This window comes from Mastomys coucha, unplaced genomic scaffold, assembly GCF_008632895.1.
Source record: "Mastomys coucha isolate ucsf_1 unplaced genomic scaffold, UCSF_Mcou_1 pScaffold3, whole genome shotgun sequence".
In the NCBI taxonomy this organism is placed as follows: Eukaryota; Metazoa; Chordata; class Mammalia; order Rodentia; family Muridae; genus Mastomys; species Mastomys coucha.
This window is the reverse complement of record NW_022196909.1, coordinates 33,693,706-33,699,485: the sequence shown is the minus strand read 5'-3', so window position 1 is coordinate 33,699,485 and position 5,780 is coordinate 33,693,706.

The following is a 5,780-nucleotide window of genomic DNA, read 5'->3' as shown; positions in this document are numbered from 1 at the left end:
AGGAGGAGGAGGAGGAGGAGGAGAAAGAGACCTAAGCAGAGCTAACCAGCCACGGGGCAGTATGTAGATTAGCATAAACAAGATATTAAGCTATGAGCTAGTCAGAGAACATACCTAGCTATGTGGACTAGGCATTTATAAATATATTTGACTCTCAGAGTTGTTATTTCAGGGAACGTATTGATAGGTGGGAAAGCTCTCAGTTACACATTTACCTGGAAACATTTCTCCTTGGGTCTGTTGTTTCTCTTTTTCTTTTTTTTTTTTTTTTGCTATGATTTGGGGGGATTGGTTGCTTTATGGAGCAAGTGTTTAAAATTCAACAGTTTTAATTACAGTGTGCTGTCTAGAAGAGCGTGCACACCAGATCACACACTGCTGAATTTTGATGGAACGAACTGTGTTAAGCCGCAAACCCAAAGTCCAACCATGTGACACCGCCTTCTGGGGGACTTTAGCTCATTACATAACCCATTAGCAGCCTGTCATAGCCACCGAGAGGACGGAAGAGAGAAGGATATGTCGGGGTAGAGGCTTCCTTCAGTATGGCACGGGCTAGGATCCTCAAGCTCAGACAGAAATCAGTCAGCTAAGGAGAAGAGCTTCACAGGGTGAGGATAATGGACCCTGAAGTGCTAGCCTGCGTTTTTTTTTTTTTTTACGGATGTCTATTCTAACCAGTTAATTAGGCTAGGGGATGCAAAGGAACCCTGCTTCGTAAGAGGCAGTATATGCCATTTCCCTATTTTTATCCAAAATGATGATGAAACTGAACTACAAAGAGTTTTAAACAGCACTGGTCAGCATTCTCAATAATTACAAGACTGCAGCAATAATTCTTTTTTTTTTTTTTTTTTAATTTTTTAACTTAAAATGTTCCAGGGTCCCCAGTCTGTGTGTACCGATTATATTTTTAGTCATAGGATCAAGTGCATCGTATCATGCTCTAATGAGCTTCACTTGCACTGTAATGAATCTATATCTGTAACCTTGTATACCTTTAGTAAGCTCTATTTAAAAAAAAAAACAAACAAACCTAATATTTGTGTGCTATGTTATTCTCACGGTCATTTACCTCTGGCTAATTTCTTGACTCCTCAAATGTATTTCCCAGAAATGTAAGTCTTATTTCATTTTGAGCATTTGATACAGGGTCTCATACAGCCCAGCCTAGCCTCAGATTCCCTGTATCTGAGGCTGATCTTGGATTTCGGATTCCCCTGCCTCCATCCCTAGATCTGGGAGCACAGCCACTCACCACCATACCCACTTAAAATCTGAAGTCACCTCTGAGTAACCCTTAACAAGCATCCTCCTGGTTTGCAGTTTCAAAATCATTAAGTTTCAAAATCAGAGGAATATTGCCATGTAGGCCAAGGTTGAGTTTTTTTAGCCTTGTAAAGTACTATCCTTTCTGGTGGTCTCTTGGACAAAGAAAATAGCCATGCTCTAGTAATAAAAATCTAAAACTGTTAAAATAGACTCCCAAGGTCATTGACTTAACATTTATGCTTTCTGGTTATAATCTGTAATAATCAATTTAAAAGATGTCTGTAGCAAGTTTCATTAATTCTGATGTTGAACTACAAGCAGTTTGCTAATTAATTAATTTCCTTTGAATGTGTTTGCTACATTTATCCCCAGGCATCTGGATAACTTAAAAGAAGAAATGCCTACAGATCTATAAAAATCATTTATTTAGTTCTTAGTAATTTAACACATGCTGTATCCTTCCAGACTCTCTAAAAGATTTCAGTTATCTTAGAAGATGATAACTCTTCAGGAAGAGAGCCACGTCTGGGGGATTCTACCTCCAGAATTCCCTCTTAGTTGTCCCCCTAGCTGCATCCTCTCATGACATATCATCTTGAGTTTATATTCTAACAACCCATGACCACATGCAATGGACCGAATATTTGATTGTTCTGTGAAGAAATAGCTTTTCTTCCCACACATGGCCCCTTATCTCTTAGTCACATAAACATGGGTGCATCTTTAGTTTTTTTTTTTTTCCAAAAATGTTTTAGTTTTTGTAAATCTTCATTTCCTCTTGGGCAGCCTGCCTATCATCTAAGACTTACCTGGGAAGCCCTTGTTGGATCCTATGAGGTGATGGTTGTTTTTAGGAGGGCTTTCAGAATGTGCCAGGCAGAGAAGTTTCCCTGTTGGATCTTCTTTGGCTGGTTTCTCCTTGATGGAAGTGAATGGCTTCTTTTGTTCCTTATTTCTTTGTTAAACTTTATGTGAAAGTGTAGTGCTCGTAGGTGATACATGGTGTGGGTTTGGTTTATGAGTGCCAACTGCGCCACTTAAGACTAACATGATTTTAAGTTTCTAAGTAAACGCCCCTTAAGGGCTAAAGAATACAGCCATTGGTAAGCAAGGTTAGTGTGAAGGCTCAGAGATAGAGATGTCTGAGTTGTGACTATGGGATTATCAATGCATCTCTGGCCTCAGAGAGGCATGTGAGTGCTCTGAGTCACCGTGTTTTGTCAATAGAGTATAATTCATCACTGTCATGACAAGCTGACTCAAGTCTGCTTTGTTCTTCTTTATTTTTTTTCTTAACCAAAGGTATGTATTGGAGAGAATTAGATATAATTGTACAAAAACCTTCCACAAATAGGCAAAGCCCTTTTGTTTGGAGTTTCCCCTTGCATGAACACTATCATGCCACCAACTAATGAAATGATACAAAAGTTGTCACAATGCTATACAATGAAATATTAGTCAGCAAAGAAAAACAAAAATCATACACTTGCCATTTAGACAAACCTTTGTTGAGTCATTGAATTGAAGGAAAGCAGGAGATTGAAGACCATGGTTTCTATTATTCATTTATATAAAGAGCCAAGAAAGAGGCCCGTTGTCACCAGGGCCTAATGGGATTAAGTACAAACACATGGATAGCGATCTAAGCTAAGACCATTGTTATGCATCTTGGCTGCGGTGGTATTTTTCAAGTATAATTGAAAAACAAAAATTCTTTGCTTACTTAGTAGAAGAGTGTGGTGTATATAAACTAGTTATCAACAAAACTATTTAACTGGAACACATGACAGTTTGTTCTTTTGATTAAACAGGAAAGACTTTTACTTTTGAAAGACTATGAGGGCTAAGTACAGATGTTGGCTTCTTAGCCCACAGAAGGTGAGACTGCTGTCAGTAGGGGAAGACTTCACAGCTATGTGGAGGGAAAATGATAGGAAGGGGGAATGGAAATGAGATGTCCCGCTTTCTTTATACCACTCTTGCTTCACGGTCGTCATGGTTCTCAGCTGTGACCCCACCCTTGGGATGCGCTGGATCATCCAAGCATGTCTTGCCACATGACTTCCTTGGCTAATCTGTTGCTTATCCAAATAGACCATAGAATTAGTCAAATTTTCAAAAATAGTAGTAGAAAACAGTAAAAGAGAGATTTTTTCCCCCAAATTTATTATTCATTGAAAAGTATCCTTGGAAGTCTTCCAGATTCCGAGCTCTCTCTCTTATATTTCCTGGCGGTAAACGTTTGTGTTTCCCTAAATTTAAATGTAATTATTATTTTTACATCCATCTATTTACTGAAGTTTATTTGCCAAGGATTTATTTCTTATTAATCTTAGCCTTTATTAAGCCCTGGCAACAGCAGAAAGCAGCACTTAATAAATGCTCTATCCTCGATATGCTTATTTCTTATTCCCACATGAAAGAGTAATTTGTTAATTATTGTCACTACAATCTCCGTATTTTTCTGACTTAGAAGTCCCACGTGTTTGCTAAGAATTTATTTACAGATAAGTCATCTTTTGCCACTGATTGTGTTTTTGTCAAAGATAAAAGATATGTTGACCCAAAGTAATTGCAGAAAACCAAGAGCATCCATCAGGCCTTAAAAAAAAAACAAAAAACAAAAAAAAACTTTTGTTCCTCTTCCAAATCTTTGATCTTAGAGGATTACACCTTAATTATTATTTTTTATCTTTTATGTTAGTGTGTGTACATGTGTGTACCTACATGCCACAGTTCACACGTGGTTGCCAGAGTCCACATATGGAGTCCCTTTTCTCCTACAGGTGGACCTGAGAAGGTCCTGGGTCAGGAAATCCTTCCTTGGCAAGGCAAGGATTCAAATGGTTTTAGGACTTTTCATACTGAGGTGATTTGTATATGCTTGGCCCAGGGAGTGGCATTATCAGAAGGTATGGCTTTATTGAAGTAGGAGTGGTCTTATTGGAGTGGGCGTGGTCTTATTGGAGTTGGTGTGGTCTTCTTGGAGTAAGTGTGGCGCTGTGGGCATGGGCTTTAAGACCCTCATCCTAGCTGCCTGGAAGTGAATAATCTGCTAACAGCCTTCAGATGAAGATGTAGAACTCTCAGCTCCTCCTGCACCATGCCTGCCTGGATGCTGCCATGTTCCCACCTTGCTGATAATGGACTGAACCTCTGAACCTGTAAGCCAGCCCCAATGAAATGTCCTTTATAAGAGTTGCCTCAGTCATGGTGTCTGTTCACAGCAGTCAAACCCTAATGAAGACACCTACGTGCAGCTTTAGACCCTATGCAAATTCAGAAGCACATGGCAGAACCTTGGCACAAGACCTTGGAACCTCACCACACCTGAGAAGATGTATGCTGCTCAGTGGGACCTCACAGAGATGTAGAGTGGGGATCCACAAAAACGATTCCTCCCCTCCCCTCAGGATCTCCTATTAATATACTCGACTTTGGCTCTCATTTCTAAATTTTATTATTTTATTTATTTATTTATTTATTTGGTGTGGATGTGTGTGGGCCCCTGAATACTACTACGTACCTGTGAGGATCCGAAGACAATTTGCAGAAACTGGTTCTCTCCTTCCTTGCCTGGGTTCCAGGCCCTGACCTCAGTCTGTCAGAGAAAGTCTGTGTATCTTCCATGTCACCTCAACAGCCGTCCTCCGTTTCTTGTATTTGATTCTCTCACATTCTTTTTCTCTGGGCTTCTCTGGGCGGGTTAGCTTTCTCTGATCCTTTGCCCATAAAAGAATGAAGCCTTTTCACAACTGACCTGCTAAGTCCATTGTGAGGGAGAGGGAGAGGGAGAGGGAGAGGGGGAGGAGGAGAGAGAGAGAGAGAGAGAGAGAGAGAGAGAGAGACAGAGACAGAGACAGAGACAGAGAGACAGAGACAGAGAGAGAGAGACAGAGAGAGAGAGAGACAGAGAGAGAGAGACAGAGAGAGAGACAGAGAGACAGAGAGAGGCAGAGAGAGGCAGAGAGAGAGACAGAGAGACAGAGAGAGAATCTGTTTCCTAAAATCCAATTGGCTACAAACAGAGAGTGTGCAGATGAGGCAGCCAGCGTTGCTTAGAGTATGGAATCATGTCAGCTGGTCAGATGCCCTTGTACTAAGAGTGGAAGGCCACCACAAACGAAGACAGCTCAGAAGGGGTGTGGTTGGACCGTAACTCAGAAATGCTACTCCAAATCCTGTCTTCTGGAACTTTCCTGTGCATACTCTTCAAGGGGTTACCCGTAAGTCTATTCAATACCTTTGATGGTATCATTTGGGCTTCTTGGGTCATAATAATAGTAGTAGTTGTTGTTGTAGTAATTATATTAATAATGGTAATGATGATGATCATAATGGTGGTGGTGGTGATGATGATGATGATGATGATGATAGGAATACTAACGTCTAGGGGGAGGAAAGGCAAAGAAGTGTGGAGGAAGGGGCCTCTAACTACCATGCTACTGGGGGGGAGGATGACTTGATTTCATTCTCTAAGCACAGGCCTGACCCAGCAAGCCTAGGGA